The 23167-nt window shown below is 43.4% G+C and overlaps 1 long non-coding RNA gene across 3 annotated transcripts; it reads left to right on the forward strand.

The window, feature by feature from the left end:
• Nucleotides 1–1648: 1648 nt before the first annotated feature.
• On the forward strand, nucleotides 1649–23085 carry LOC142050818 (uncharacterized). 3 transcript variants are annotated; one of them, XR_012658150.1, is made up of 7 exons: nucleotides 1649–1951; nucleotides 5172–5234; nucleotides 7346–7619; nucleotides 8642–8728; nucleotides 17501–17616; nucleotides 21426–21489; nucleotides 22746–23085. It is a non-coding gene; the product is annotated as an uncharacterized LOC142050818 (long non-coding RNA). The 3 variants fall into 3 exon arrangements; XR_012658149.1 differs by having other exon boundaries at nucleotides 5172–5220; nucleotides 22259–23085; XR_012658148.1 differs by having other exon boundaries at nucleotides 1650–1951; nucleotides 22259–23085.
• Nucleotides 23086–23167: the final 82 nt, after the last annotated feature.

The raw sequence follows: 23167 nt of genomic DNA on the forward strand, positions 1-23167 counted from the left end.
AAATGCAACTCACTTTAATACTTATTTTTAGTGCCAGTTTCAGAAAAGTTTCGGGAACTGCATATATTTTTTTACCTAACTTAATTTGAATGTAGCTGGTAAAAAGGCTACCAAAAAAGCATGAGCAGTTTCTCCTCTTCCTTGCAGCTCCATGAAAAGTAACCAGCCTTCCTCCCCAACCTGGGCATTCCTCACCAAAGATCTGAGGAGGCTCTGGAGTTTATACTGTCCCTCTGGGATTAACAATGTTTGTAAGTACTTAAGGATCTTTGTTCTGGATTCTCCCTGCTAAAAAATCATAATCAAACTGTGCTTCAAGTGGAGCACCCATAATGAAGTTAGTTGCATCATTGTTAAGTTAGAAAAGGAAGCAGCATCTGCTTCAGGGGAACATAGATAGGGTTCTGTGAGTTTTCTGAAGACCTGGGAGATGGCTGGGGAGCAGCGACACAACCCTTCTGAAACAACTCTTTGTTTTCAGCAGTCTTGTGATCTCCCAGAACCATCATTTCCTCACCCAAGTGCCAGATAAGAAACTGCATTCCAGCTTCTCTGCTGGCCCACAAGGCAAAGGCAACTTCGTTTGCATCTCAATGTCTTACCTGGTCACAGGATTTGGGGATGATGCAAGGGATTGCTTGCCTAGCAAGAAGACCGGGTGGGTGTCCGAGTATTGCCACTACTTCAGGGTTAGGGTTTCCCAAAAGCAATATTATTTTCCTGTGAGGTTTTCTGATGAAGTTGTTTTTGTATGCGTGGAAAAAATGACTGGTTTGGTTTCTTTTTTCTTTTACCTTAACTTGTATTGTTTTAGACAGGCTAAATACTGAGTCATACTTCAAGTCAGCTTTGAAGCTTTGACCATGGTGTAACTCACACGTACTTAAAATTTCAAACCTCAACTTGATTGATGCCTCATTCTTTACTCAGTGTCTCCACCTGATTTCTGGCAGGCAGCTGTGCTTTGGGAGATTTGTGATTTTTAAAGCTGATCTGGGGAAATAGTGGGAGGATGTGGGGAAGTATCAAAGTGCTGATGTAGAAGTCCACAAATACAGAATAATTTCCACATTGTATTGATATTTCTCTAAAATTTAAAGGACTGGTGTTTTTTCCCCTTATACTAAAAAGGATATTTTTTTCAGTCTTTACACAGAAGTAGTTACTATTTCCTGACTCTCTTAATTTAAAATTTTACTGTAACAAGTTGGAGGTTGCAAAACCTGTCTGTATAGTAAAAAGTTCCTCTGATCAAGACCAATTTTTTACTGCCCATCTCTACTCTAGAGAGGAGATTTAAACAGTATTCAGAGAAGGCTTTGGGGAGTATTTCGTGTCCTATTTAATATTTGAAATCGCATATTGATTTACACTAACAATGCTCCAACATTTCTGTTTTGAAACGAAAGCGGTAATAAAGTTCAGAGAAGTAAAAATCTTTAAGTGCTTGAGTGCAATGTTTGTGCTCCTGCAAGCTGTTGTAAACTGTTGCAGAGCATGAAAGAAAAATCTGTCTGTCTCCTGTTGTTCTTAGAGCAGTGGTGTCTAAAGGGCAAGCTGACATGCTGGAAAGCATTTCCCATGATAAGGTTAGAGGCTGTGAGTGATGTGAGGAATTATTTTTAAACTTAAAAGTTACAGGCTGGGCTTCATTAACAGATCATGTGAAGGAAGGTTAAACAAAAGCTGCTTGCAGAAGAGGAGAGAGGCAATTGAAACAATCAAATACTGGTTTAAAGTTCGTTTTCCTGAAAATCAGGTACGAGGAAAAAGAGGCCAGTGCATGTGCTTTTTGGATAAGAGCAGTGGTGACTCATAACTGCTGTTATTCCCGCTTTACAAATGGGAAGACTGAGGCAAAAGGAAGCAGTACCATGCTGTTGGCTGCTGTGGCCACTGAAATCAAATGAACGACCCATGGACAGATCGCTCTAGGCTCTTCAATACAAAGGTTAGCCATTATAACGCATCTTTTTTCTCTTTTCTGCTAATCAAAACAAATGCAAGGGTTAGCTCATTTTGGAAACGCAAATGGATGTAATACAAATCAGTGCAATACGCATTGCCTTGCCTGTCTTGAGAGCCAGTTGAAGCATACTCAGCCCATTGAAGACCAGGATGCTGGTAATTGCTGTCAGATTTACATAATCTTTTCAAATATTTTAATCACTGTGACAGACACACTACACCTAGGTCTTTCTGGCCACCAGGGACCTGTCTGATTGGAATCTTCTCACTATCACTAGAGCAGAGATTTTTTTTGATCTCTCCCTCTTCGATCACCCTCAACCCGTGGAGCATCCTAAATGTACACCCCAAAGCTTCAGGGCAGCAAAGCAGAAGGAAAGACTTCTGTGCTGGTTCCTTATGGGATATGGAAAGTGAGTGTGCGCAAGGGGACATTCACCTCTATGTGAGGTGAAGTTGGTTTAATTAGTGACCAGCATGAAACAAGATGTTTTAGGGAACTGTTTCACACAGGAGTAGTGTCTTGATGACTCCATGGCAAGGCCATACATAGTGCAGCAGCCACAGAGCTGAGAGCTGAACGCTGTTTCTCTGACTTGTCTCATGAGCAGCTGTTAGCTTATGCAATTTCCTCTTGCTCCATATGGGAACATCCACAGGGATTTCACTAGACCTTACCCTCAGGCTTGCAGAAGAGCACAGTGTGTGACTGACACAACATTCATACAATCAATTCTCATGCCCATCACCAGAGTCTTACTCTGCTCTTACAGTAGGTGATCTCTTGGTCTGTGGTCATGCAGGGCTAGAAAAGTGGGCTGGCATGGGGTTCATACCCTGAAGAAAACGGAGTTTTTTGAATTTTCCCGTAAACCATAGCAGTGAACTATGTGAGCTTGGCAAAACAGAATTTGATGACCAGAGATGGGCGCTGAGAGATAGAAAAGCCCTTGTTTTACTACTATATCCTTGACGAGAGCTGAAAGACTGATCAAAGCAAACATCCCACCTCAGAAGATGCTGAGAACGGGTGATAAAGCATACAGTCAAAGAGAATAACTAATTGGGATGTTGATAAGAACTAAAACAAGGTGCCCATTAGGGGAACTATCCTCATTATAATACTAAAAATCAGGCCCGTAGGCCAGGAACTGCCCCCCCACAATAAGCCCCTTACTCTCTGAGCATGTATGGTAAATTAAAAGAGAGCTGTACCTTTACATTGAAGCGAGAAAAAAATTAACCAATGAAGGGTGTGAATATTAGCTGTGACTGACACATTTAACTGTATAAATGCCTGTAGTTTCTCAGTGCAGGGGCCAGCTTTGTGGGTTACCACCTAGCATCAATCTTTGTGCAAAAATGAATTAAGTAAAATACCTCCGCTCTGTGTGTAGTTTGGTGTTTTGCACACTGGGCAAACGAACCTGCCTTTGGGGATAACAGGGTGATCGCTGTGGTGCACATGGTACCATACAGCTGTGTTAGGCGGTGGCTCAACTGCCTAAAATTTGGGCCTGCTGAAGTCCAAGCCTCACCATTCACATGTCAGCATCCTTTACTAGCAGATTCCTCCCTTTCCGAGAGTATTGCTGCAAGTCAGAGACTTGGGTATCAGCTGTTTACATACTGGCTTGCAACCAACTCATTACCTACAATACCCATGATTTCATGCAAAAATTTGACCTTTTCCCATCAATGGAAAGGTGGTAATGAAAGCCCTTTGCCCAGGCACTGTCCCAGTGCCCGGTGCCTGGGTTGCCTTTTCTGCTCCCCTGTCCCCTGACAGCTGACCCGAACGAATCCCATTAGCATGAAGGGCAGACAGCCGAGCACACACTGCAATCCAAATATAGCACTGGCTGTTTCCTTTCCCCCAGATAAATTTTTGAAGGATTTTGTGTTTGACTAAACAAATAACTGTTCAAAACACAGGCTGCGCACAGTTTTGGCTCCTTTTGACTTCCTTTAGTTGACAAAGGCTGGGGCAGCCACTGGCTGATGTGTCCCTCCTCTGTGCCATGGGCGTTAGTCTGCCTGGGTGAAGACAGACTGCTCCAGCTATCATCTCTGCTGACAGAGGCTTTCCCTGCTGCAGGCTTCAATGCAAATTTACACAGGCCCTCAGTCCTGACACTCAGATCTAGAACTAGATCACTGGCTGCAAAAGGTTAATCCCCAAATACTTGGATGGAGCAGACAGAAAGGAAGGTATAAAGAAAGGAAGAAATACACAAAAGATTCAACACACTAGCAGTCTATAGTTTACCTATAAAACCTTATTTTGTGACTGTTTTGACTATAGGTACAGTGGCAAATATAAATGTAAATGTTAAAATATTTTTCTAATTATTCTTTTTTTCTAGCAAGAAGAGTATTTTTGGCATTGGTGTGGGTGTTTGGTTTGGTTTTTTTTTTTTAATTACCAATAACTGTTTCAAAAAATAATACAACCATAACTCATACATAGCATCACACACATTGTTTCATGTACTGTTCAATGGGCTGAATTTGTATTGTTCTAAACTGTTCACAGAATATACATGAAAATGGCTAGACAGAAAGGTAAACTATTAATGAGAAAAACATGCTTTAGTGGTGTTCTGTATGTAGTATACTATGATCATTTACATTAAAATGCTCCTTCATAATAGTATTAAAAATGTCTCCCCTTGAAGCAGTAGCTGAAACTAAAACTAGAGAATTCTGTAGTCAAATATCAGATTAGATTTGGGTCAGATGGCTAGAAAGATTTCTAATTCCACAAAGAAAGATTTTTTTCCCCTCCTCTCTTTTACTGCTGACTGAATGGCAAACCAAGCAGAAGTGAAGTCCAGATGTGACTAGCCCATAATTCTTTCTGTATTTGGCTATATTTAAAAACTACCTATAAAACATTGCCCATTGCCCAGTATTCATGTCTTCAGTTGCCTGTTTTGTCTGAGGGGGCCAAAAACATTAAATCAACTTCTAAAGTGCTATCAAATAAAGGCTGGTAGGTACAGATTTTCTTCTAAAAATAGTTTAAATAATTCAGACTCAGACGACTGGCTGGCCTTCCATGTTTGCTTTTAAACAGGAACCAATATACACATGTTTTTAAATGATACCAGAGTGGCTAGCACGGATACGTCTGCATGTTTTAGCTCTGGCCATAACATGCCCTTTTCACCCGGACTCAGGGTTAATTTTGTGCCTTGCAGATGATCCCGTGCAAACCCAGTGCCGCCGAGGTTGTTTGCTCCTCCTGAGGTAACCTTGGCAAGGTAGAAGTCCACTTCCTCAGCTGCGGCCCCCCCTGCTGCCAGTGGTCTTTCTCTTAACCTTTCCTCATGTGACAAAGGTTGTGTGCTGACAGCTCCTCGCCCTGAGTGAAAATGAAGACAAACAAAAGATAGAGTTGCCAGAAGTGACTGATAGTTGGCTTAAGTGGAATAATTGGGATTTCTTAATATTTTCCCTGGCTTTTTCTCTTCTACCCACCATTCATGGTCCTTTATAGTGCTCTTTTATGCGTCAATTTCTTCCAAACAAAAAAAGAGCAAAAATAAGCTTTTCCCCTGTCTTGCCCCCAAACTGTGGTTTCATTAAGTGTCAGCCTTACCTTATCACTATCCTTTGGGAGAAGCAGAGGGCACCATCCCCCCAAGATACTGTTGTTAATGCACATTGTATGTTTTTGGCTAAATCTTGATTGAAGATAACCAGAAGAAGATAAAAAGGAGATAATAAAATATCTCACTAATGTTATCACCTCTAAATGTAATGCTTTGCATTGATTGTCCTGATTGTCCTGTGAGGGAGTGGGGGATCAATCCTGAAAATAATTTGGGACTCGTTTCTCTATAAAATCTCCATAGAGCTGTTAGGACATGGTCCTACATATTTTCCTCACTGAACCTTGCCTGCAAAGACAAATTTCTTGGGCTCACAAATCAGCATATATGTTGCTGCAGGGCTGCCTAAACTTTAGGGGCAGAAGATGAAAGCTGGTTCTGAAGCTGATTTTTCTTTTTTCTTTTTCTTTTTCTTTTCTTTTTTAAGATAAAATGTTAGTACGTTCTTTGTAAAAGGCCCAGAACCATTTTGTTTCTTGCAAAACACAGAAAAGACTACAACAATTCATCAAATAGGTTTGTAATTCATCAGCTCAGAAGTAATTCTGCATCCCAAATTTACTACAGACCTGGAGGAGAAAACAGCAGAATGGCAATATCATGGTCCAGTGAGGTCTTGGACTGAGCTGTTTTTCTCCTCAAGCAGAGGAATTGAGGAGGATGCTGGTTAGTTGTTGTCACATACTACAGCAAAGGTATATTCATAGAAACCCAGCTGCTTTTTTTTTTTTTTTTCTGATAAGGCTGCAGATAGTGGGGCTGTGGGTGGCTCTTTATGAATGCTAAGTAGGTGAGATATATTTTAAGAGCACTGTTTTGCCCTCAAGTCCCTGGACAACCTTCTTCTCACCTTCGGTTTTGTACTTGCAACTGTGTACCTGCGTAATTCACCTGCCTGTTGTTTTCCCCTGCATTTCCATTTTGTTCCTCCCTCCCACTGGTTCTGAGAACAGGCAGGGTTACCTCACATTTCTCAGACAGCTTTTTGAAGTTACTAACCCCAGTGTTTTTCTCACTAAATTGCTGAGTGTGCCATGAGGCAGGGGCTCCTTATAAACAGGGAGCGCAATCAGAAATTCAGCACAACTAGTTTTTTCCATTTTACTGTTTTGGAAACACAAGAAAATACTCTATTATTCGTATGGATCATAGTGAAGTGCACAGTGCCTTATCCTGCATCTTGATATAGGCTGAGCTCAAAGAATGGCAGTAAGAGTTTTGCTGGGTAGGCAATGCAGAATAAACAGTGAGATTCATGCTTGCCCTGCTCCTGCTCCCTTAGTCGGACCAAAAAAAACCTTCTGTTTTTTTTTTTTGCCCTAGAGTATGAGACCTAGGGCATCACATCATCTGTGTGTCTACTTCCTTCCTCCTGTATCTTTCAAGCACATTGGCCATTGCAAGTCAGGTGTGAAAGGGAGAAGTCTCCAACTTGCCTGGAAGGCAGCAGTTTGGTAGGAGACAAGAAAACCAAACAAAAGCCTCTGCTGGGGGAAAGCTGGGCAGACCACAGCTGCCACAAAACAGTGCTCTGCAGCTGCCGGTGCTCCCCCATCTGAGCATGTACAGCTCCAGACTGTCTGTGGCACAGCTCTCTCTTGCTCAGTGGGAATGGAAAGTGATACAGAGAGGAAAGGAGAAACAGGAGACAAAAGAGAGATCCAATAATGAGAATTCATCGGTTCTGCCCTCCCACCACTTTTTTCTGCCATGCATGTTACCCATCTGTCTCCACAGCTGGTTCTTCCATTTACTTGCAGAAGATCCTATAGCTACCTCTGTGTCACCACTGAAGACAAATTCTTGAAACAATGAATCGCCACTATGAAGAGCAAGAGGGAGCACATTCCTACCTGTGCTTCTTTTGTAAAGAACCTGAAGTGTATTGAAGTAACAGGGCAGTGCACCATCCTTGGCTAGGAAGATCAAGCCTTTGCACTGCGAGCTGGCGGACTGCAGATAAAGGAGGAGTCAAAAGCAGGATGAGTTTTGCTTTTCCATTTGACTATTTTTGACTATGTGAAGTCTTCTGGGGTAAGTGAGATCACTGTAAAGATTGAATACTTTATGACTGCCAAGTATGATGTGACAATGTACTTCTCATCAGTAGCAGAAACCATCGATGATAATAAACATCAATACTTTTTCTAACCAAACATCTTAGAAAAGCAGTTAGACTGAAAGGATCAGCTCTAAAGCTTAACATATTGCATGAGGAATCCATTATCAAACACGAATTTTAAAAATAGAACGCTTTCCCGTGGCAGGAAGCTGCAGCCATCCCAGTTCTGATGAGAGTGAAAAAGCATGCCCTGTAATATTATCCACAAAGGTGATTTCGTATAATTCTGTGAGTTCACTCACATGAATAAACTACACATAAATCTTTAAATGTTTACAGGGTTGAGCCCTAAACACCTAAGTTGTCTGCTTCACTGGGAGGGTGGAATTGTTTCTTTTTGCTCAGGGAATAGCTGATAACACTAAGTCTTTTGTCCACTTGTAATGCAGTGCCTCATTTTTTTTTTTCATCAGTGTAGCAGTAAATTTCATAAAGACTGTAAAATAAAAAATAATTATAGGGCACATGTATGCAGCGTTACTGAAGAAAGTGTATTTTGAACAGTGTATAATTTAAGTGGTATTTTTCAGACTAAATAGAGAGTAACCTGACATTTTTGCTGTGGAAACCCCTAACTTGAGAAATTAGCAACTTTCTATGGCTTGTATAAGCAAATTGTATGCTATGGAGGCCAGGTGGAATGGGTGAGAAGAAATTTTCTCCCTGCTCCAAAGCTGCTTTGAGCTTATGCAGCAGTTTTTGCAGGTTTTACTCTCTGCAATGCAGAGTGTAAGGATCGTTAGTGTTTTGTTCCAGCCTGTACAAGTGTTACAGCAATATTTCATAGTTATATACACCCAGTGTCCAGAGTCCAAACTGAGGGCTTGAATGTGGTGAACTGATGGTGGTGGTGTTGCTGTTTGTGCACAATGTGTTTCGTGCTAGAGGGATGCTTCTAATTCTTTTCCAAACCCTCCTGTTTTTCTTCACTCAGAGGTTATTTGTGGGGAGGAGAAGGCTATGAGCATCGTGAGCTGAGCATTTTCTTTAAGAAGAGTTGATGAAGCAACACCACTTGTAGGTGAGATTAGCGGTTGCTCACATTACTTGTACATGGAGACTGGCAGGGTGAGAGCTGAAGATCAGAGCTGCTATTTTACATAGACCTTGTTACAGCCTTTTTTTCACTTGCCTTTGAGCTTTGCTTTATATGCTTTCTTCTCCTATAGCCTCTGTAAAGTTTTCTTTTTGTCGCTTGAAGAACTTGATTTCTTCTGAGCTTCTTCAGGCTGGAATAGATGTATTTGGTGGGTTTTTTTCCCCCTCTTTGACTAAAGAAGTGATCCCCCGTGCTGTAAACATCCCTGCAGACTCTTGCTTTCCTACTCTCAGGTTGTTTCCCCTGACAGAAGAGCCCAGCTATCTGTCTACATAGAGAGGGTAACTGAAAGGACAGCATAAAGCAGCAAATGGTGTGGAAGACAGCCTCCTCTATGGGGCCTTCTTCAGCATGGAGCCTGAGCAGAATGGGGTAAATTTACACCCACTAACATGAACATGGATTGACATGGCACCCAGAGTTCTGGTCAAAGGAAAGCATTATGCTTTGCCTTTGAAAGTTGAAACAACTCTCAGACTCTTTTTGCTGCTGCAGAAGTAGCATGCGCCTAGATGCATTTATAGAGATGTTTAAGTGTGTTGAGGATGGCCCTGCTGGCTTGCTGACTTCAAATGCCTGTGTCCCCACATAACTTATTTGGCCAGCAGCTATAGCAATTAAACAAGTTCTGCCAGTAGTTTGGGTCAACATAGTCTTTTTCCTATTAAATAGGTCACAACATTGTTTTTTGATTTCTGCTCTTGTTTACTGGATTCTTACCCTGGCCGACAGATAACCTGAAGGCATGATGTTGCAAAGGGGTAGTGGGATGGCTACAGGTCCTGTGATGAGAGGTACATCCCTCCTGTTCAGGCACAGAGCTAAGGCTGCCATGACCTCCGTACTTCTGCAGGAGCCCCTGCACAGGTGGACAGGCAGTGAGTGAGGGGAGGAGGTGGGGGTCAGGGTGTGTTGTGGTTTGTGGCTTGGTGAGTGTGCAATGCAATTTCCCTAGGCAGAGACTTAAGCCAGTGCAGTGGTGCATTCGAGTGTCTCCCTGCACCAGACACCTCCCCTTATCTTACCAGAGTGCATTGCATACAGGCTGTGCAGGAAATCAGATGTAATAGGTATGTGGTTATGTTGCAAAAAAACCTGACTGTGTGAAACCACCGCATTTGTTTATCTTACAGAATGGTCAGGTGAGAGACCCCTCACCTCCTTTTGCAGGTGAATTGAACAGGTTGTGCCTCCAAGGGTGATGGGGGGCAAAATGAGACCCTCCTTCTCACCTCGCAGAGGCAAGTGTGCTGACAGGAGTTGAGGAAGGATTGTAAAACAGCCAAACAAAGGAGGAATGTTGCAATGGTCATTTTGAAATAAACCTGTTTGTGACAAGCAGTTGACTATGGTGATATTTATGCTATGATTCATACTGAAGTGCAGCACCTGCAGTCTTTGTCTGGATGACTTTTAGGATAAAAGCAGCAACAAATACTGCTGTACCATTTGAGACCTAGACAACAAGGATTGGCATACTCCTGGTTCTGGGACTGCATTAACTTAGAGTACAGCTTGTGTAAGAGGTGGCTGGAGCATCTGTCCCCTGCAAGGTGCAGCTTGCTTATAACTCACTCATGACAAACAGGGATTTGCACAGTTGCATATCTCTCTGTATTCACCTGCAGTCTTTCTTCTTTTTATGTGGTAACTGTGGCAGTTGCATTGAAGTCTTTCCTGGCATGCATTATACCACATTAGAGCTCTTCGAGGATGCCCTCAGAAAGTCCCTTACACCATCTTCTGCTTCTCCTTGGTGACAAGTCTGGACTTCATCTGTGTCTATGCTAGATTGCCAGTGACAGTGTCTGCCACTGTGTCTGTAGGCTCCAGGCACCTCCTGGCAGCCTCCTTACAGCTGTCCTTGCTGAGAGACATGCATGTTATTCTCTCAGCACTACTGATAAGCAAACTCTTACAACCAGGAAGAGAGCAGAGATGGTCACTTTGCCGTGGAAGGCAGCTTGGGTATCTGCTTTTAGAAACTCATCACATTACAGTGGTCACCTGTGGGAGCTGCACATGATAACACTGTAAAAACAGCTCTTCTGAAGGAATCAAAAAGTCAGGCTCCTGTTTCTTTAGAGAAGCACAGCGTGGAGGCTTCAGAATATGGGACTGCACTCCCACTCCTCCCTTTAAGACCATTGCTAAATATTGAGTTAGTGAAAATGCCTGGCTTACCGCCTGTCTTACCAGGGGAAAATGAGATCAGGAAAGGAAGTGTCCAAAGATTATTTCCTCCAAGTTCTTTGCCTCCATCAAAATCCTCAATGCACAGACTTCTCCGTTCAGTTCTCAAAGGTATTCTGTGTTTTTTCCTACAAGTGCTTAAAATACTTGAAAGTCCAGTGAAAAATCTTTACACAGGCTGGTTGGATGACTCCTCTGTCTAGCACGGCACATGTTCTTTTGTTGGTTTTCCCTTGTACTTAACCACTGGAGCTTGTTTCGAACAGTTTACACAAAACACTCTTAAACACTTAGGAGAAAAAAAAAAAAGAAAAAAAGCAGTTTGTTCAAATAGAGAAATGTCTATCCAAAAGCCTGGAAGAACTACTTCCTGTGGGGAACCTTCTTGCTGACATTTTGCCCTTCTCACCTGACTTAATTTTTCACTTGAAAGAATTTTTGTTTCTTTTCGTTTCCATTTCAGACAAGGAAGGTGACTTTCTGTTTCCTAAGTCAACGCAAATGTATCTCAGGCCCTAACCAGGGCATATTTTTTTTTACTGTTGGGAAGGTACAGTTTGTACCTCTGCGCTTTGGAAGCAGATGTGTGAAAGCCAGTGTTGTCCACACCTGAAGCAATGACAGATCCCTTGCCTGTCCTCAACTTAACAGCTTTTCCCCACAGCACAGCCCAGTCCTTCCTATTTATTTATTCTCATGGGTCCTTACATTTGTTTTATAAATGAAGAGGAAAGTAATTCACAAATACAGATTCCCTAAGCCCTGCTAAATTAATATGGTTTTCCATACATAGTAAATAAAAGACAAAGCTTACAGGTAAGTAGAATTACAAATAGCTTTCTGTACTCCCTTTTATTACATATACAGACTACTTGGAGACCCGCAGAAGCTGGAAGTTGTACAAAGGGACGTCCACTCCCATTCACATGCAGTGTGACCTTCCCAATCTGCAAATCTCCCCAGTCAGCTAGAGTCAATGCAGAAAGCAGCATCACCGGGCAGGGAGAGTTGGGAGAAGGCTGCAACGTTGATAAGTCTGCAGCTGATGCTGTTGCACAATAAGAACCCTATTCTCTGCAAGCAGGGTTGGGGGGCGAGGTTTCTTCGGTGAGAAAACCTGGACCACTTGGAGAAAAGCTGACCCTAATCTACAGTTACGGTTTAGGTGTGATACTGTCCAGAGTCTGGTATCCAGCTGCAACACCTGGGGAACCCAATGTCCAAAAGCAATACCCTGATTCTTGGTGACACCTGTCCTGGCATCGGGGGCCAAGCTGTCCTCTGCTCTAGCTCTCGGCATGGTGCCCTCCTGCGAAGGCTGGTCCTGGAGCATGGCCCCTGTGGACCACCCATCCTGGTGCCAGCCACAGTGTAGCAACCCCTGCTGCTTTGAGGGTGAAGAATGAACAGATTTAAATGAACGCCATTCTTCAGAAGCAGGATTACAGACCATCCTTTAAATTATTCAGGGTTTGTTAAAATACTAGGCAAAGTGCTTTACAATTCACTTACAGGATCAGCATGTTTTGTTGGTTTGATTTTTTAATGCTTTCCCGGGCAGAATGACCTAGTCTCAGGTCTTGAACTCAACGGTAACATTTGGTGTGCAAGAAATGGAAGGCTGAGCCTTGCTTTGTAACAGTACTTTGATTTTGAATTCAGTTTGCTCATTACGTTGGTTTAAGAAGCAGCATTTAGACCAGCTGCTACATATCTGTAAAATCAGGGCTTTTTTCCCCCCCTTCTTTTCTGACAGAAAGGAAAACAAATCCAAATGCCAATAGACTGAAAATATCTGCTGGGTATAATGGGTATAATGAAAGAGATGAAAGGGTTCAGATGACACACAGATGAGTTTTACTCAGAAATGTTTAATGGCAAGTAGAACCGTATTTCTTCTCCATGTTCTGTGTCTTTCCATCCACATCTCCAGCTTGCCTCTCTCTTCCTAGCGCTTTTTTGTTACAGCATGCACATCCCAGGTCCCACTGAGCTAGGGTGGTATAGCCCACGTTTACATGTTTGTGACCCTGCTGTAGGACCATACCATGCCCTGAATAGCTCTAAGGAGTTTAGCAAAAGGAATGGTCATCTGAATGGGAACATCTCCTGCAGCACTGAAACTTCAAACACTTTTAGAAACATTCTGTGTGCTAAGCCTCAGCCCAGCCCTTGCAGACAGGGCAGTACTAGTATCTGCTTGCATCCTGCAGAGGGCTGAGTCAAGGATGGACCCTGCGACTTCAGCAGTGCCACAGGAATCCTGCAGTGCAGGCAGGAGCACAGCAAACTACCTTTTCCGTGCTTCAGTACCAACCGTGCCTTCATCACCAGATGGACCAGAATTAGCTGTACCAAAAGAGAGCTTGAGGAGAGAAGGGAGGGGCTATGGATAGCATTCTTCATTCGTTAACTAATTTGTTTTAACAAATTGCAATTCCTAGTACTTCAGGGATGGCTGTGAGTCAGGACCACTCAATCCCACAGGGGTGCATTTGCTGTACTGTCCTTCCATCCACAGCAGAGCCGCTGTAATCATTCCTCAGGGCTGGCTTTTCTGGTTAAACACCCCCCAGGGCAGAGGCTCTACCATCTCATGTTTGCTGGTGTTTCTGGCTTTGGCATAGTTGCTGATTTCCTAGAAGGGGGTAGGTGACTATTTCAGCTTACTGTGATCTTTTTAAAGTGTCTTTTCTGCCAAGGGCCACTGACATCTGCCCAGAGTTTTATCAGAGCTTGTGGAAATGCTTCTAGCTAAAACAAATACTGAAGTCAAACCTTTACAGGGTTTGAAACTATTTATGGATGTTGTTTCCCAAGCAGCTTAGGCGAATTTGAACAAGCATTACTGCTGAGAAAAGGCAGTCTGGCCCTTCCCCTCACCTATGATTTCTCATTCCTGCTCTAAGCCATAACAGCAAGCTTATCAGGCTGCAGACAAAGCCTGCAAAACCAAGCGATAGCTTTCTGCTGGATCAGTGAGCGGAACTGGCTGAGCATGCAACCACACAGGTACCACTGCAAGCCCAAAAGACTGCAATGCAAGGGTGGAGAGGTCAGGACCTCCCCTTTCAGTGGAACGCAGCTTTAGATTAGCTTAAGATACTTGGGAAAACTGACCGTGAAATCTTAGTGTGTTGAGACAAGAGTGCTGACTTCAGATACGTCAGAATGTGGTTAAAGTCTCTTCTGTGTCAAACTGAGCACGGATTCAGAGCAACCAGCATCAAATTCACCTACCCTTAGTTATACAAATGCTCTGTTTATCTCTCTCCATTGTTGCGAAAATATTCTGGATTAAAGATAAAAAAAGAAGAAGCAAAATGTCAGAAACACAGAAGTTGCTGCAACAGGATATCTAACCCCTATCAGCCGTCCCGAGTATAGTTACAAACACACATGCATCATTCGCACACACCAACTACCCTGCAAATAAGATACGTCAGCCTTGGATGGATTTGCTGATCAGTTGCCAGCAGTCTCCTGACCAAAACACATGGACTAAGACTTTGAGCTGTGGCTGTCAGCCAGCAGAGCACCTGCTCTTCTCTCTTTGCCCAAAATGCGTAGTTACATTAGCTGCTACATGCTTAGTTTTGTTTACTGTTTCCCACTAACCTCTACTGTGCTTCCTTTCCAAGACAGCTTAGATAAAGCTGAACACAGTGCCTGCTCACAAAGCTGGCAGTATTGGACTGCCTCTTGCAATCAATGCAGAGGGGCTCTCCCAGAACTGGATGTACGGGGCTCTCCAGGAACCTGTACCAGAACATGGCCTGGCTTTAGAAAGTGTTTAATCTTATTTCTCAGCTGCACTCAACTCTTGTTTACTATGACTATGGATGAACCAGGGCCTCCCTGTTCTCAGCGGCTGTCTGTGCCATGGGGAGTAATGCAGAGGATTTGTTTCTGCCTCCTGTTGCCATTTAAAACTGTTTCTGCTCCCTGCAGAAGGCAGTGTAGATGTTTCGCAAAGGTGAATGCCATCAATATGCTTTCTAAGCTGACTATTTCAATGCTTAATTATTACATCCCTACTCCTCTGGATTTTTTATTTACTTGGCTGCTCGGAGTTGGCAATCACAGATAGGCTTCAGGTAGCAGAGGTTAGGAGAAGCCCATCTGGCTTCCCAGATTTGAAATTGTTCCTGAAGTTTGTTGCCTCAATGAACTAAAAGTTGGAAGAAAGGACTATAGCTATTTGTGATATAGCAAAGCCAGGCAGCTTGTGAAATTTGTTCCTTGTGGAAGAACACCAACCGTTTTTGGCCCTAGCCTCTAATTTCAGTCCTTGGCACCTGAACACTGCATCTTTGATCAACAGCTGTACTTATCATCACCAACCATATGGCAAGGTCAAGAAGCCACTGATTTCACAGATTTCCTTGTTTTTCACATTTCTTTTCTACTTTCATCACTAGCCCCCTTTCATATAATGATAGAAATAGCCTGAAGTGACAGAGAACGCTGTCTCTCTCAGTTACAGCTTACACTGCAGTCCTCATCTCTCCACAGGGGGGTCCAGGACAGTCCCTTGGCGACACCAACTACTGTGTCTCTGCCCATCAGTAATAAGACAGTGCCACCCCTGGCTAATGCTGGGAAATGTGAGGAGACAACATGTCAGGAGTCCGAACTTGGCTGTACCATAACACTACGGCTGTGGCTGTAAATAATTTTTACTGTAACACAATTTGGACAACATCCCTCATCAACAGTTGCACTGATTCAAATGCCAACAAGAGGAAGGACATCCTCACAATTAAGCATGTGTCAGATGTAAGCTAAGTGGCAGAGGCAGTTTAATAACCTACCACCACACCCTGCCTGATGGCAACACAGCACATCAAGGAGCTGCTGTTGTTGGCAGTGCTAATGGAGGCCTTGTCTAAATCACAGAAATGTGCACCAGCAGTATGTCTCTGGCTGGGATTTTAAGTGTTTGGAAGCACCCTCAAGCACCGATAGTGACTCAGACCCACATGCAATAATCGTATTTGTGAGGAGATGCATGTGTCTGCTCATTATTCTGTTGGCCAACAGTGGTCCAGCGTAGAGACTCTTCTGCTGGGCAAAGATAGGGAACATTTCTAACAAGCAGGGGTGAGAGAGGTCAGACCTTGCTTGGAGAGAGAAAGAGTGATCTAGGATAATGTTTCCAGGCAGCAATTCCAGACCAATCTCTTAATAGTCATATTTCAGAATATAGCCCCATAGCTTACACTACAAGCTTTCCAGACTCTGTTATGTTTCCTAGACTCAAAAAAGACAAATGACAGTACTTGGCAATTTGGTGGTTTTTTTGTGTTGTGGGTTTTTTTTTTTTTAATTTTTTAAATTGGAATTTGCAGAAAGAGAATAAAAACAGCTTATTGTTGCAACTGAAATAATCTTACTGATCTTACAGCTTTTCAAAATCATCATTACTGCTGTTTGCGCACTTTGCTTTTTGAGGTTCACCTCAGCGGGATAGATGTGGGAGTTGTGGGCAGATAACAGGAGTGAAAGTACTGGCAGAGAAATGCAAGCCTGTGAGTAGGACTGAGACCATGTCTGTGGGTCAGTTCCTGCAAGCTACAAATGGAAGTCTCGGCTTCAGCTTATGCAAAATGTGTCTCTGGGCCTGATGGATATTAATAACGAGGTTGCAATGGTATAAGCGGCCCTTGTAGGTCTGACCACCTCTAGATGGAACCACAAGCTTCATGCCTACTGAGTATGCACAGACCTACAAGTCTCTAAATAGCTGTTAGGGAGGGTAGTTGTAATTCATTTCTATTATACAGAGGCATACAGAAGTTGTGACTCTGCTGTGGAGGTTACTATGTAGATGCATAACAAGGAGTTGTGGCTCCAGATTGATAGTGGATTAAAGGAGGTTCTTCTATCACGTTTTGCGTATTTTTTCACTTACCAGTCAAAGTAACAGCTGGCAGCAGTCTCTATTAGTAGCTTCTATGAGTAGAAAATTGCTGCCAAAGGGTTTGTTTCTCCACTGGGGAAAACTTTTATTTTGGAGAGTTCAGTGAAACCACATCCTAGAAACAGTGCGGACCAGAGATGGGGAGATGATAAACACTTGCTGAAAACAAGTGCTTTGCAGCAGTTGTACAGAAACCAGCTTCACTTCTGGGAATAAAAGACAAGAAGTGGAGCCCAATGAACGCTGAGCGAGGCAGGAATGTCCCCCTTACTTCTTACCACAGTGGTGCTGGGCTTTGAACAAATACACATTAATTTTTAGAGTTTTAGAGAGATCCCTTTGTGCCTACCATGCCTGTTCTGAGCTCACTGGTGGAGTGTGAAAGAAAAGCATAAGCGAGTCTCCCCTCTATTCTCTTTAATATATGTGATATTTTATGTTTGCTGATAATGCCATGAGAAATCCAGAGATCACATCCACACTGCAGAGCTGAATTGTGCTGGAGTCAGGAGTGTGGTTTGACTGACAGCAGAGAGAGACCCTGTGACCAAAATAAAAATATGCATTTATCTTCCCAGCAACAGCAGCTGCCACATCCATTCGCTTTGACCTGTGCTCTTCCTCCACGCTACACCCAGCTCACGTGGTGCTGCAGACGGCATTTCACATGAACAACGTAGCACTCTTTACTGTGGTGAGTAATTTAAAGCAGAAAGGCAGGTCCAGTAAGGGAATTGTGAAACTACTGTACTAGCATGGAAGATTGGAATATTTAAATAACTGAATATTGTTAGTGAAATAGCATACATAAAGCAAGCCAGAGTTTGTCCCTATCGCTTACACCTTCCTTTGGTGGCTGTGGGAGTTCCTACAGAGCTTTCCCTGCTATGATAGTAAGAAATATGATAACTGCATAGTTCTAAGTCACAGCTAGGGAAGTTGTTCTTCCTGTAACACTCCTTGACCTTCTGCCACTCCTGGAAAGATGCTCTCCCTGTTTCATCACGTACAAATGAACCCTGGTCCTGGGAGAATGAATGGCAAATGGGGAGGTCACTTGGCAGCTTTGTCTTCATTCTTTACATCCATCCTGTGTGTAAGACACCAGTAGATTAGGTTCTTTCCAATATTTTCCTGAGAAGGCAGCAACAACTGCTTTGAAAAGCACTTCTCAGCCACGTACTATTACCCGGGATAAAAAGGTTTGGAAGTCCTCCTGGTAGCAATTCCAAGCTCTAAGCCTTGATTCAGTTCCTGAAGCGTACATGGAAATTGTGTTAATCCATCAGTTTAAACAAACATGCAGCTCATTTCTGAACCTCTGTAAGCAGACTGATACTGCGGGTACGCTGCAGGCCTCAAGCTTCCTCCAGAATCTTTACTGGCTCTTGACTGTCAGGTCTAACAGCTGCAAGCGATATTTCCTTCTGACTGTGAGCAACACAGGACACCTAGCCCATCCTATCTGATGCTAATTTAGTTATGGTGACTCACCCCTTCTACGATTTCCAGGAAATTGCTACAACATTCTCCAGCTATCAACACAATCCCCAGGGGTCTGCAGAAAATTTTGATTCAGCATTCTAGTTGCAGAGGATGGTGGCTTAACTCCTTATGTATAACCAAATCAAAGAATGTAATCCTAGCTACCAAAGCCTTTAATGGGTGGAAACGCCTCAAAAATAATCTTCTTCTTGCTGCTTCTGCCAATATGTTCCTTAGGAATGATGAAATAATCCACAACGTAGGCTTAGGAAAGTAGGACCCGGTTCTGTCTTGCAACTCATCTGGGTTTGGCGCTGGCTTTCATGTGCACTGACGCGTTACCTTCAGCACAAAATTCAAGACCTGCATACTCTGTTTTTCACAATAATACAAGCTTTGGCTTACCAGTAGCTGATTGCACCCACCACTCTGCAGAACAAATTTTTTTTTTCTACATTTGCAACCAATAGAAAGAACTAAAAAAAGATGCCAGTGCTACAAGGTTGTAGTGCTTTGTAGGTAAATTTAGAGATAGCAGGATTTGCTGATGTTATCCCAATGCTCCCAGCAGATGACCCTGCACTCCCTTTGCTTAGCTGGCCCCCTCTGCTACGTATGTTTTGGCTTGTAGGCAGTCCTGTGTAGGGGGTGTGCAAGTGAGTATCATCTCTAGGGGGAAACATACTATAATGATCAAGGTATACTTCTTTGTGGCCAGGCTAAAATACCAGATTTTGCAATGCAATGAGCAGCTCAAAAAGTGAAGCATGCAGTGACTCAAAGGGTCATACGCATGCAATCTTTTAACAGCATCAGCAGTCTAACCCCTCTAATGCAAAAGTCCTCCCTTCCCTCTCTCCCATGTTTCTCTGAGAATAGTTTTGAAAAGCACTACTTTATCCTCCCCTCCCTGTGCACCACATGCTGGTGTCTCACCCAGCCCTTACTCACTCTTGCAAACTCCACCCTCTTTGCCGGGTAACCCCCCCCCACCCTAGCCTCAACTGCTGAGATGCAGCAGAAGCATCCTGACTATTCTTCCAGCACATATGGCCAAAAGCTTCTTGAGGTCAGTTATGCTGAGCTGTGGCAGTGCCTGAGCCCACAGGGGAGATGCCTCACAAAGCTCCACTCTGGATCCTGTGCAGATATCTCTCCAGAGAGAGTGCACATTCCTGAATCTGGACACAGCTACTAGAAATGCCTAAAACATTGTAGCTGGTGCTGTGACATTCCAGCAGGAGAAGGAAGTATGGGCCCAGGCTGTCAATACCTCTTTGCCAGCAAATCCATGCAGGTAAGATGCAGCATGCCTAAGTATGTTCAAGAGCCCTTATCATCCTGCACAGGATTATTCCCAGTCTTCCTCTTGCCTAGGAGATGTGAGTGCACATTAGCTGTGTAGGTGTCCTAGGTTTAGTGACACCCAGAATTTGGGCAAGACACTCCAGATTTGCCCTGTCTCAGGGCAGGGCTGCGATTTTTAAGGTACATCCAACTGACTCAGCAACATGGTCGCATTCTGAAGAATTATCTTTAAATATGCATGTTGTGGATTTGGACCTCACTCAGGGTAGTCTGGCTGGTGCAGAAACACTAGGTCAGTTTGGTTAATGCAAACCTGAACCAGGTCCACCGAGATCCTCATCTGGCTTTGAGGCAGCATTATCTGCTGGCCCCACTGTTCCTGTAAAGCTTGTTATGATAAACAGTGTAGCCACACAGAGGAATACCATCAGTCCTATCTATCTACAGCTCATACGACTTTTGGAGACCCAAACACTTCTACCTGCAAAATCTGAGTGGCTTGGCTGTAACCCTTTTGGAAACCAAGTACCTCAGGCATTGTTGAAAACTCATTTTGAAGAAAATTGGTTTTGAAGAAAACCTTTTCTACCCATTACCTTGCCTTCCAAGTCAGACAAAGACTGAAAAGATACAGGAATGAATCTGTGGTCATGGCGAATGTTTTTTTGTGACCCGCTGGATTTGAGTTTAACAAACAAAAAGTCAAATAGAAATAAATTTTAATATTGTACGCAGTGCTTTCAGGCCACCTTCAAAGACAATACTGCACTGCTCCACCTCCTCTGATCTAAAGACATGTTTCAGCCAACAGCATGCTTAATTTACTTTGTCTGGAGTTACAACTTGGGCATTACTCCTCCATTTCATTGGAAAAGCTGAAATAGTGATGCGCTTCAAATAGAGGCACCTGTTTTAAATGACGATGCTGCAACACAGCATCTTTGGGGTATGAAGGTTGTAATGAGCTAACAGGTAACTTCTCCATGGAGTGGGCAATGCAGCCAGGAGAGGTTTAGGACCTGGAATTGGCTCCAGCACAGCCAGCTGTAAACAGCTTCACTCCTGCTCTCTCTTGAGACCTGACCATTTAGGGAACTGTGCTCTGGCTCCTTTCTAAGCCTCCTGGCTCTGTCAATCTCTCGACACTCGGGACTTGCTAAACTCATATAGTTTCGTAACTCTTTCTCAATCATTTGAATCACAAGGATCCTGAAACCTGTGGCTGTCTCCAGCTTACATCCTCTTAAGGTAAGAAGAATCATGTATATCCTCCTCCACCCAAGGTCACCTCTGGATGCCCTCCTTGTCCTACTCTCAAAAGTATTTGCATGTAGCCACTAATCTCTTGTGGCTTTCCAAACCCACCAGTCAGGTCAGCTGCAAAACTGCCACAGAGAGTAAACCCAGCAAAACCTAATACAAATAGCAATACGAAGCGCTTTCCTATCCTATCTGTGCTGCTGCATGCCAGAGAGAAAACTCTAACTGGAAAAATGGTTCGCACCAAAATGCTCTCTTCCTCCCCATCATATTTTTCAGAAAATTTCTTCAGAACTTGAGTCCAGATGCCAGTAACAAACGTTTCTAAACTGCAAGATCATCTGTCATGCTTCTTGGCCTTGAGCAACTGTGTCACGAGCTTGAGAGTTTGTCTGTATTACGGATTTTGAAGACAAAATGAATGTTGGGGCTAATCTGCTTTACCCTCAGAACTGTGTTTCAGAAGCTCTGCTTTGAAGCTACAAAGACATGCGAGGAAGAGAGCCTCCTTATGGTTAGTATCCAGCTTCACTTACCTCGCTGGCAGGAGCTAAGCCTAGCATGTTCCCTACACATTATTTATATTTATTTTTATGGCTAAATTTTGTTGATCTTGCTAAGACTTGCATTTCCCCCATTTCTGAAGGAGTCAGCAGGATCAGTGCATTTGAAACAGTTCTTAAAATTGTGGAATGAAGCTCTGCTCTTATTTGCATTGAAAAACAAAACAGGAAATCAGTATATGTGAAGCAGCTGAAGGGATGCCTACTTGTATCACTTTGCTAACCTTTTTTTGTCAAAATTGTCATTTAGGACAACCTTTTTTTTTTTTTTAATGTCAGTGGCGCACGATTTATAGGAAAGCAGTCCAAAGCTATCCTGTGACTGTGATTCACTTTCCTGGACCTATTGCCTTGAAAACTGTAAATGATGCAATAGGCTGTTACTGCCTTTTAAAGATCCATCATAGCATCTGCTAAGTAATTTATACTCCCAGGGCTGCATTTTATAGTAAATGGAAGCAGAGAACTGTCAGGAACATGCTATTGAGAGGAAAAAGGAGAAAAAAAAAAAGACCACTGTATCAATGTTGGTAAGTTGATGATGCATCTTGAGGGCGCATAAAGCATCTGGGGAGGCAGGCAGTGGAGGAGCTACCTGGTATCTCAAAATCTTGCCACTCCACCACAAGAAGTAGAGTGGTGAATTAAGTGCTAAACTAACAGACACCACTGACAGCCCTGCATGGCAAAAGCATCTCACAGTAGTCTCTGCTCTCGCAGGACCTGTGATATCAAGTCCCACTCCTCTGCAGTCACAGACTCAGTGAAGGTAACTCCAAGTCTGATGCCTGACGAACAGGCCTAAAGAAGCTGGCCTAGAAAACCAGGAAGCCTTATGAGATGATAAAGACCCCTCCACATAACGGAGTCTGACAGAAGTGCTGAACATGTCCACAGCTGGAAGGTGAAGCGTGGTGGTGGCCATGAAGTAAAGTAGCTGGGCTTTTCGCTGAGCAACTGCAAGCAGTGGTGGGAGGTGCTGAACTCGGGTTCATCAGAGCCAGAGTATCAGAGCAGAGACACCTCAGGGTAGGACCGCTCATCATCTGTACTTGTCACTGAGGACTAGACTTCTCAAAAATACTTAATAAAGGAGCCCAGTGATGCCCAGGGAAGGATGTAATAAAGCAAGGGTAAGAGATTCAAAGAAAGGCAGTGGGAAACGGCAACTAGCATTTTAAGAAGAGTCTCTTTCATTCCTTTGCAGCATACACAGGGAGGAGGTATTGTGCAGAGCTGACTGCAGAGTACCATACCAAGACTGTGCAGCTACCAGTGAGCCATGCCGAGAGTTTAAATAAGCAGCAGCAGCACAGTCCCTGGTGTAATGAGGGGGATCCTTAATGTAAGGATCATTACTGTGGCGCAGGCTCTAATGCAGCATTATCCTCCTTTGCCACACAGTGTAATCTGGAGGATTCCTGGTGACAGGCTCGCATCTGCTGTTTTGTTTTTCATTGTGAAAAAAGCACAAAGGAAAAGCTATGTAGCAAACTGATTGGGCTTGCCATTTGTCAAAATGAATGCAAATCCCTCTGCTGTAGGGGGACCACCTCTGCAAAATAAATAAATATTCCTTCAGCATACTGAGAAATCCCCCTGAAGTGAAAGAGGAAGTTCCCAGAACTT

This window comes from Phalacrocorax aristotelis, chromosome Z, assembly GCF_949628215.1.
Source record: "Phalacrocorax aristotelis chromosome Z, bGulAri2.1, whole genome shotgun sequence".
NCBI classification, from domain to species: domain Eukaryota; kingdom Metazoa; phylum Chordata; class Aves; order Suliformes; family Phalacrocoracidae; genus Phalacrocorax; species Phalacrocorax aristotelis.